Here is a 10,861-nt window from a genome sequence, read left to right as displayed (position 1 = left end):
TCTATAATATTCACGCTCTGCGTGTTAGTGTGCATGTGTGCGTGTGTGTGTGTGTGTGTGTGTGTGTGTGTGTGTGTGTGTGTGTGTGTATGGTTCTCCACTTGCTCGGGCCCTCAACATCTTATATCGAAAGCCTTTTTTTTCCTCCACTGCTGTTCTAGTTTAAAACCTCCCTGGACTTCCTATCTGTGCAAACAAGTAAACAAACAACAAATAAACAGATAAACAAACATTGCATCAGCAGTGAATGAGATGAGCTTCATGCTCGAGAGAGAGAGAGAGAGAGAGAGAGAGAGAGAGAGAAGGGGAAGGAGTGCGAGAGAAGGAAAAACAACAACAACAAAAAAGGGAAACGAGTAAACAAACATCAAACAAGCACAATTGTTTTGCATGTCCCTGGTTTTGGCAGTGTTCCTCCGGTATGCAGAGTGGCTAGACAAGACAGGAAGAGAAGAGAAAAGGAGAAGAGGGAAAAGAATAGAGGACAAAAGAACATAGAAAACAAGAAATAACATCATGCCACTTCTTAATGTTTTTCTTCTTTGTCCACTTGTTTGTTTTTTGTGTCCTCCACCCTCCTTTTTCTGTCTCATTCCTCTCACTCTCATCGACCTTTCTCTCTCTCTCTCTCTGTCTCTCTGTCTCTCTCTCTCTCTCTCTCTCTCTCTCTCTCTCTCTCTCGCTCTCTCTCTCTCTCTCTCTCTCTCTCTCTCCTCTCTCGCTCTCTCTCTCTCTCTCTCTCTCCCTCTCTCGCTCTCCTTCTCTCAGGATTGACATTTTTTCTCTGTATTATTCCCACTTGAATGTTCCCACTTCTGTCTTAAATCCACATGACCTTTTGATGTACGCTTCTGAAGCTGTAAGGTACCTCATGTACATGGGAATTTCTCCTCGGCATGGTCATATGACATGTCCTAGTGCAGCTTTGTCCAAATTATTAAGCCTCCCGCTTTATTACCTTCACCGATGTGAACTTGGCAAAGCTGATAAGTGGTGTCTTCGATTATAGAAGGGCGTAAGATGATGTAAAGCACAAATCGCTTTTGAGATACGCGGGCATCGTCCAGATGAACTTTAAGCTTGTGTATGGGGATTTGTGCTCGGTGTGATAGTGGGTGCGAGCTAGTTAGTGGGTTGGACTCGGCTGCACTTGAAGTTCCCGCTTGTAATCCTTTTTTCGCTGCAGATGGCTCATTAGCTTGAGCAAGAGTGTTTAATCTTAACCCTGTGATGGTGGAAGGATCCTTGGCTCAGCTTCTTGCTTCGTCTCATCGCAGAACTAGGATATCTAAGCTGGACGGCTTTCTGTGATGTGTGTGTGTGTCTAAGCAACTAAGTGACCTGAAAACCATTAGCCACTGTGCACGCAAGCCATGTTCATATGTCCGTCCAAGAAATTCCAGACATCCATTTTCACTGGGTTTTTCCTAGATCCAAAACCACAGCAAGTAGAAACTCGCATTTAAAAAAACGCTCTATGAATCATCATAAATCATATGATATATGACACACATACAAAAAAAAATATATATATATATATATATATATATATATATATATATATATATATATATATATATATATATATATAAATAAAATTGATGACCACATAGATAGGAGTTGAGATTTGCTTGGCAGGACTTGCAAGTGAAGTCAGGATGGTTTTAGGGATTGTTGCCCCTCATAACTTTTTAGATTTCAGTTTTGGTTTTAGTGCTATTGATTTCTTTAAGTGGCTCGGACGGAAAGGGGTCATATTTGTCTGATAGACATCTGAGGGACTGCCTGTTTTTATCTGACAGTTAAACGAAGAAGGCCATTGGCATAGCCTGGGTTTTTTTATGGTATATGGTATCAGCGGGGCGTATGAGAACATTAGGTGTACAAATCCCATACTTACCTTAATAACAGGGTATACAAGACTTTTCCTATCATATGCTTCATTTTCTACAAACGTAACATGATCTACATCTTCATCCTAATGCTTTAATAGACTTTGCTTGACATTTTCCTATTGGTTCCTTAATTTTCAGATCCTGAATAAGGTTTCTCATTGTTGTGTTTATACTCCATGTACACTGGAATTCCTACAAACAGTCACAAACTTTCAAACGAAGCAAGATAGGATATCACGTATCTCATATTGAGTGTGAATTAGTAATAAACTGTAGTTCGGGTGGAAAGAGAGGTGGCAAGACTTTGTACAGGGCCCACACATCTAGCTTTTGAATATCAGTTAAAGTTTTAGCTGCAGTTAAATGATGAAGGCTGTTGGCGTAGCCTAAGATTTTTAGATATGGTATCAGAGGGGGGGACGGAAACATTAGGTGTACATTACTGTACTTGCCTTAATTATGAAGTTAACAGCATGTCCTAAACATTTTTTTTTATCAAACTTCATTTATATTCAATTATTTATGTCACATGACGATGCTGTACATTTTCCCACTGGTTCCTGACTTTCGGGGTGTTGTGTTAATAGATTATATACTATGGAATTCCTTCAAATAGTCACAAACTTTCAACTGAAGCAAGATCTGTATCATATAACATATATCATATATGTCCTATTGAGTATGAAAATGTAATAAACCATAGTTTATGTGAAAAGAGAGGTGGCAAGACTTCGTTCAGGGCCCACACATCTAGATGTGCCTTGGAATATTGGTTGAAGGTTTGAGCTGCATTTTTTATAATTAAAAAAAAACACTATTTGTAATAGAATGGCCTTACTGTTACCAGGCATTTATGCTCATATCATACCCGGTGTTTTATGCAGAGATGGCAAAAGTACTCACATCCTTCACTGAAGTAGAAGTACAGATACTCATGTTTTAAAAGACTCTGGTAAAAGTTGAAGTACTGACTACACTTTTTTACTCAAGTTAAAGTAATGAAGTTTGGTCTCTGACTTGTACTTAAATTAAAAAAAGTAGCCATTACTACTACCTGTTTTAGTGTCACGCTGGTAACTGGACCTCACATCATATTAATATTAAGGCTGTCAATCAATTAAAATATTCAATCGAGATTAATCGCATGATCGTCATGAGTTAACTCGCGATTAATCACAACTTAATCACACAAATTATTTGTTCTAAATGTTCCTTAAATTAATACATTTAAATGTAATAAAAAAAAAAATTCATTAACTAAATGTAAAAATTGCAGTTAAATTTAATGCTTAATTAACACGGGCATGGACAAATATTAATGCTTTATGCAAATGCATGTTTATTATTAGTAAAACCAAACTCAACATAAAGCATTAAGACAAAATATTCTTGTCAATATTTGAAAATAATAATGGTGTTTTAAATTACATAAATCATCAGGACACCAAATGGAACCTTTGCTATGTTTCCACACGGACGGTTAATGACGTGATACCGGAGAAACTGTACCTCTACTAACTTTCTTTTATGTAATCCAACTTTCATATGGATTACATAATGAAAGAATATTTGTATTCGATGTGAATTGGTTTAAAACTGAACATGTCGAACTTTCTATTCATATATTTATGTTTGTGAAGCAGTATTCACTGAGATTCAGGGTGATTTATTCATGTGTTGTGAAGAGCACACCCTGTCTGTTTTCTTTATTTTACAAAAGCACAGCATTTTGTTGTAATTATAAGTTCATACAAATAAAAAAAGACCCTTTACAGATTAGAATGATGTATTGCTCTTATCTATACGACCAAAAAAGCCAGAGTAATCTAAGTTTGTTTCAGCGTTATGGCGAAAAAAAAAATGCTTCAAAACGCACCGGCGCGTTTGTCGACCCCAGGGGGTTCATGGTGTGCATCATGGCGGATTTTGGTGCTAATTCAAGACTTGGCGCATCAATAAAAACAATTGTCTACTCATTAAAAATAAGTTTTCAGTGGTTTATTTATTTATTTATTTATTTCTATATCTGAGTAAAGAAAGGACATCGTGAATGAATGTGAATAAAGAACAAACGCAGAGAAAAGATGATGATGATCAGGAGATCAGGAATGTCTCTGTTCTCAGTCATGTTTACATCACTGAGTCCCTCTGTCTCATCCACGTTAACCCCAGACTTCATGTTGCCCTCTGCCCTGCTTGTTAGCTTCGTAAACTAGCCTAAGTCTATGGTGTGTGAGAGCCAGGAAATGATACACCAGTGGTAGATTGAAAAAGCCGTGCAATAGGTTGATGGGCTGAAAATGGCGTGCAACAAGAAGGAAAACATTGACATTTCACCAAATAGATTTAAAGTAAAGTAACGAGCCTTTTTTGTAAAAAGTACAAATATTTGTAAAAAAAATAAAAAATTTGAGTGAGAGTAAAAGGTGAAGTACTGATACCAAAAAAATCTACTTAAGTACAGTAGCAAAGTATTTGTACTTTGTTACTTCCCACCTCTGGTTTAATGGGACAGACTGTGAATCAACATCAGTGCTTATCAGCAACAGTCTGATGTCTTAAAACTTATTTATTCCCCTATTTTTGTTCTTCTTTGAGTAATAATAGGAGATAAAGGCAGATTTAGCTTAGAGTTTCTCTGCTGAGAGGTAGGGGAATCTCCTATCGTTATTCCATTGTTTCTGTTATCAACCATATTCTTTTATTTTTAATTTCTTATGAATCGCTTTTATTTTTGATTTGATACTTTTTAGTAGCATCTGTCGATTATGCTTTAAATAATGTACGGGCAGGATACAAAAACAAACAAACAAAAAAGTACATGCGCTCTAACGCATATACAGTACACACTAGAACAAGCGCGCGCATGCACACATTTATACACGCGCACTCACGCACCCGCGTGCAGGTCTGTTCCGGGCGCGCGAGATTTCTTTCTTCCTTTTTTTTTTTTTTTTTTTTTTTGCTTTTCCTTTTTTTTAAGCTCCCAGGAGCTTGGAGGGAAGGAGGAGGAGGAAGAAGAAGAGGAGGAGGAGAAGGAAGGGGGAGCCGCGTGAACGCGCACCTGTTTTAGGCGCATTACGGTAGAGAGTCAATTGTCCTCCAAACACATCACCGCCGCTCGCGCGCGAGCCCCGAGTAATCCAACACTGATTTCTCTCCGAAAGAAGAGAAAAGAGTGCGCGAGGTGCGGGACAGGGGAAGATGCCAGCTAAGGCGAAGCGTTCCTGAAGACTTGATAAGAAGAAGGAGAAGACGAAGGGGGGAAAAAGTAACAGAGAAGTAAAGCACGGAAAGGAAGGTGAGAAAGAAAGAACGAACGAAAGAAAAAAAAGCAAGAAAGCGAAGCCGGGGAAGAAGCTGCTCGCGCTCGTTTTCGCTTTCACGAAGTTTTCTTTTCTTTTTTTGTTGTTTTGTTGTTGCATTGATCATGAGCTAGTGTGCACGGGGTTTTGTTTTCTACTCCACCATCCAGAGGAAGCTAATAAAACAAAACAACGCAACAGCAACCAAAAAACAAACAAACAAAAAAAGAGGAAGGACATAGAGATCATTGAAGTCTTTTTTTTTTATTATTGAAAGTAATGCTCCCTCGAAATTGAGCATTTTTTTAAAGCTTTTGTGCTTTTTTTTCTGGTGTTTTTGCCGCTTTTTTAGTTTTGATTTTTTTTTTTTTTTGGAATCACCGGGACATTTCAAGCCGAACCTGGGAGCGAGAACATCCACATGGTCGAGCGCGCGCCGTGAAACTTCACTTCTTCCGAGTTTGCAAACAGGTTCATATCATTCTTCTTTCTTTATGTTTACCTCTCAAAAACTTTTCCTCCCTTTTAAAATCCTTTTCGCTCTTGGTTTATTCACTAGTGCGACAACTTACGATTTACTTAAGGGTTTGAAAACCAGCGCGTGCGCGCGCGTGCACGGGAGCGTCATTTCTATACTGACTAAAATAAAGACATTAGACGAATAAATACATTAATTAGGAAAAAATTGAGTTGTAAGAAATCCGACTTATGATTTTTACTCGCGTTTTAAAATCCTTGTTATTTTCTAAATGTGTAGAAATGATCACCTGAAGTCGCACCTGGGAAAAAAAGTGCGAATTTCTTTTTTTTTTCTTTTCTTTTTTTGTGCAATAGCAGCACGAGCGAATAAAAAAATGCGTTTGAATCAAACTTTGAGGCGACTTTCACCTATGCATTGCAAGCAAAAGAAAGAAAGAAACCTACCTACATTTCAGGTGTATTCTAATGTAGTCATGCATTTCGATATATATATATATATATATATATATATATATATATATATATATATATATATATAAATGACATATATACGATATGCATTGGCGATTAGAAACTTTTTGACAGCTTATTAACATGTTTTGGGCCTTGTGTTCTTTCTTATTTGGACCCATGCGGATAAAAATCACGCCTCTACGTGACTTATCACGCATTTCATACAATTCATAAATAATATGCATCAAAATAATAACGCTAGCAATGTTAATGATAATAGTACGACTACTGTTAGAGGCCTGTGATATAACAAAGCAAACAAATTCGCCATTCTCAGTATGATATGATCTTTATTAAATCAGCTCTAATGAATAATAAATGCATCAGTATTATAATATCATCGATTTCCCCGAGTTCAGTGTCTAAACTGCAGATTTGTCACGCAGCGTTCAAGTTTCCTAAACGTTCAGGTTTGAGATCATTTTCGTTCTTAGTGAACCACAAAGAGGATGTAACCATCCTCCAAAAAAAACGTGATTTACGTTTTAAAAGAAGTGTGTTGGGGTTCCTTGTATTAGCGTGAAGTTTGTTTTAATTTGATTGAATAAAATATGAATTATCACTTAATAGAAAAAAAAATGATTTGGAGCGCTCGGGAGTGACAGCGCTGATTTGGAGCATGACAGATGGTTATTGATCCATGTGGATTTAGCCTTCTATAAGGCTTTATAAAGAACAGTTACGCCTGTCTTCTGGTTTCCGGAGGGGGGAAAAAAATACGGAGGAAACTTGTCAGGGGTGGAACTTTGACCCGCTGCTTATTATTTGAACGTTTAGAAATGATGAACACAGCACAAGAACACTTAATCCCTGTAATGCCGAATAGAGTGAAAGTGAGTTTTCGCCTCGCGCTCCGTTTAGGCTCCACGCACAAAATGAAGATACACTACAAAACTGGAGATTTGATATAGATTTGATATTTATATATCTATAAAAAAATCATATTGCACCTCGGTTTCACTGAGTATCAATTTACTCACTGTGAGAAACACTTTTTCAAACAGCATAAAATGTCTTCAGACTTTCCTTTAGTCTGAGTGTTTGTGTGTGTGTGTGTGTGTGTGTGTGCATGAATGTAATTATGTGTGATGAGAAGAAAAAACAGTAATGATGCACAAATAGTATAAAACGAAGGACTTACGACTAAGGTAAGGTTCAGTTTTTCCATATGCATGATTTTGCACATGTTGGCCTAACTAATAAATCCTGGAGTGTGTAATGCAGCTCAGACTGATATGCGTTTCTTGCCACACATTTTTCTCTGACATGTAAAGAAAAAAAAAGTACACACCGGATGGCACAGCAGGTTTGACACGCAAGTTATTACGGGGTGACCGATGCCGGACAGGGCTTTGGGCGCTATAAATTTCCTCCTGCGGCTCGTTGACCCTGTTTCCCAATGGCATTGCTGCTATTGCCCGGTGCCATGCACATCGCAGTCGGCTCAGAGTTTTGAACCCGAGCGACTTTCTGATCAGTTCAGTTTTTCCTCTTCTTGCTCAATTCTTTTCTTCCTAAGAAGTGACTGCGCATGAATGATCTGCCTGTCTATAAATCAATCCTGTGCTTGGTTCGGTTGCACCGTGTGTGCCAGAATGAACAAATGGAATCATATGCAAAAATCCTAGAATATTGTTTAGATCAGTAATGATATTTTTTGGGATGCATATCCATCTGTTTGACCTGTTGATATAATTTTAGAGAAAAAAAAAAAATATTTTTTTATTGTGGACATTTTCCCCCTTTTTTCTCTTCTCTACCTGCTCATTTCAGTCACGCTTGAATGGCGGAGCGATTCATTGTGAAGCACAGATCGTCCCTTTCTTTTTGCACGAACACAAACGATAGTAATGAGGATAATTCAGAGGAGGCGACTTTCAGCCGCATTGTGAGCTTTTGTGTCGCTTTCGGAGCCGCAAGTGCCAGCGGCCCCACTTCACACAAATCGTTTTCACACACCGGCTTCTGCGGCCAAATGCTGGAGGGGGAAAAAAAGAAGGAAACCTCACACACTTCTTTTTTTTTTTTCCCTTTTTTTTTTTTCTTAACTCTAAACATTTCATTTTTGCTTTCTTTTATATTAAAACGCATTTAAATATGGAGTGAGAGTGGAGTGTGTGAACATGGAATTCAGAAGTTTTGCTGTAGTGGAACCGGTGAGGTTTGACAGGTCTGTGTGTGTCGTTAAAGGAGAAACATTTGTGCGTCGTATCAGTTCAGTTTTGGAACTAACAGATGTTAGTAGTGTTTGGTGGTTTTGTAGTAAAAGAAGGATGTGCTGTAGCTAATTGTTTGTCTCTGTGTGTGTGAGAGTGAGAAAGAGAAAGAGCTCTAAGCGATATAAATGTGAGTGGAAGATATTTTGGGTTTTATTCCTCTCTGCAAGTGCACTTGTTGGCTCCATCACCATTAAACACTTTTCTAGTTTCAAAAATGATATTATTCTATTAAATATTTTCCGATCAATACTTTTTTTTTTTTTTTTTTTGCCCGATCAAAGTGTTTCTGAAGAGTAGCTTGTAGAATGAAGATTTTTTTTGTGTGTATTGTTTGACCTCATGTCACGCTATTGACCGTTTTCCAGCCCCCCACCACCCACCCCCCCTTCCTCAATGCACTCAAACTGGTTCGTCCGAAATACGCAATGATTAAGTTTGCCTCTTTTATACTCCCTGAGCGAAAGGGTCAGGCCTGGATTTTACGGCCATTTGCCTACTTTGAATGCGTCGCCTCTCGCGCCGACCAGCAACGACGCAGCAACGGTGATTAAAACATGTGGTTTTAATTGAAGATGTTATTCAGTGGAAAAACAGCAAGCCAGGGCATTTTCTTGCATGATTGATAAATCACACTTTTTTTTTTCCTTTTTTTTTTTGGGTAAAATTTTTTTGACAGTGAGGCGTGTTTTTATTAAGAATCTTAAATCTCTCGGAGAACAAGAAACAACCGAAAGCAAACAAACAAAACCAAGTCGAAGTTTAACACAAACTGTTGCATGTGTGAACGGGAAAGAAAGAAAAGGTTCCTTTCGGGTGGAAAGAGGAGGGATGTTTTCCAGATGACACACTTTATCTGATTAATTGAGGCGCCGTGCTGCGTAGAGATGGCATGAACCCTCTCGGATGAACGGCACGAAGCCGACAGAGGTAGGGAGGTTTCTGTTTTTGTTTTTTTCACGCCACGGCTTTCTTGCATCGAGATTAAACATCAGTGGCAGCTTGAGTTTCTCTTTGCAAGTCTTTTCTCCCCTTATACGTATCTATATATACGTGCATACGCCGACCTCTGGGAACCGTTCTACGGCATTATTCTAGGTTGTTATGAGTTGAACGGATGCCTTTAAGATCACCCCATGGAGCTGGGTCGAGGCCCATTTCCAGAGCGGAGTGGCGGAGAGGAAGTCAGGACGGAAATGACTGTATTAGTGGCAGAGGTGTTGGTCATTATTCCTCGTGATCCATTAGCTAAGCGTCCCGGGAGAGCACTGGGCAGACACCGGCCCAGCTTTATGGCCTATTATCAGTGCTTGGAGTGGAGCGTGCTGGCGGGAAAAAGCGCAGCGCTTAGAAAACACTTTCACCCGAGAGACAGAAAGAGGGTGAGATACGTAGAAGGGTGACTGTAACCAACGAGGGGAGAGAAAACCATCGCCGATGAAACCTCACACTCCGATGAGCCTGATCGATACATGTGCTGACACGGTCAGCGTTAGCTTTAAGCGCGAGAAGAAGAAAAAAAACCGCGCTCCTGCTAAGTTTTGCATTTGGCCTGACAGCTGTATTTAGGTTATGGATTTTCTCTCAATCCTGCTTCTCCTCCCCTCCACCTCCGCCGCTCTCGCTTTTCACGAAGGTCCTCATAACACAACGCTGTGTATATTTTGAAAACCCTAGTTAAAGACTGACAAACCATCACGTCCATCAGGCGGGGGAGGAGGGGTGGGGGGCATACATATCAGTTAAGCTCCTCTGGAGAGCGAGAAAGAGAGAGAGAGAGAGGGGAAAAAAGATTGCGAGGGAGAGAAACTTTCAGCAGTTTTTAATGCGCCAGTGAAAGACACGAGGGTGACGGCTAAATGACAACTCCGGAGCGAACGCGCTTGAAGTTTCTCTCGGAGTTGCGCGTGTCGTTAAAAAGAACTCGAATAATAAATAAAATCCGTGCCGCTGAAAATCCCGTCAGCTGGCGCGATTAGCAAACTTCAGCCAGACGCTGGTCCCCAGGAGCCGAGTAGATCTTTTAGAGTTGTTTTTCTCCCTCTGTGGTCTTTTTCTTTGTGACAAATCCACATTCTAATCAACAGCCAGCTGTTGAAAGTGCAAGGAGAGTTACAGAGTCGTACTGTCAGCCAGGCTAATTTATTCTACAAGATGGGCATATAAATAATAATCAATTCCCCATTTAAATCATTTTTATAAAAAAAAATAAATAAATAAAATTAATAATAACACCCCCCCCCTGACTGTTTTGAGTACAAATAAAAAAATTGCTCTGTATAATCTTACAAAGTAATGAACGATAGTTTGGGGGAATTTTGAGATATTAAGGGCCGTGTGTTGGTTCATGTCCTTTGGAAAGCACTCAGAGTGAAGTGCCATAGTGTGTGTAGGACTTTTCAATTGACACTGATCAGAGGATGAACCGAGAGGCAGTGAGAGTGAGAGGAAA

The 10,861-nt window shown here is 39.2% G+C and overlaps 1 protein-coding gene across 6 annotated transcripts in view; it reads left to right on the top strand.

The window, feature by feature from the left end:
* The first annotated feature begins 4,908 nt into the window (after window positions 1–4,908).
* The window catches only part of foxp4 (forkhead box P4), a 127,137-nt gene continuing 121,184 nt past the window's right edge, over window positions 4,909–10,861 (top strand). For 3 of the 6 annotated variants that reach the window (XM_046874935.1, XM_046874936.1, XM_046874933.1), the window contains exon 1: window positions 4,909–5,671. The gene's annotated coding sequence lies outside the window, so the exon portion shown is untranslated. The remainder of the gene's footprint in view (window positions 5,672–10,861) is intronic. The other 3 variants (XM_046874938.1, XM_046874937.1, XM_046874934.1) reach the window with 2 other exon arrangements.

Source organism: Silurus meridionalis, chromosome 19 (assembly GCF_014805685.1).
Source record: "Silurus meridionalis isolate SWU-2019-XX chromosome 19, ASM1480568v1, whole genome shotgun sequence".
NCBI classification, from domain to species: Eukaryota; Metazoa; Chordata; class Actinopteri; order Siluriformes; family Siluridae; genus Silurus; species Silurus meridionalis.
The sequence above is the reverse complement of the archived record's forward strand: the minus strand, read 5'-3'. Positions and strand labels throughout refer to the sequence as shown.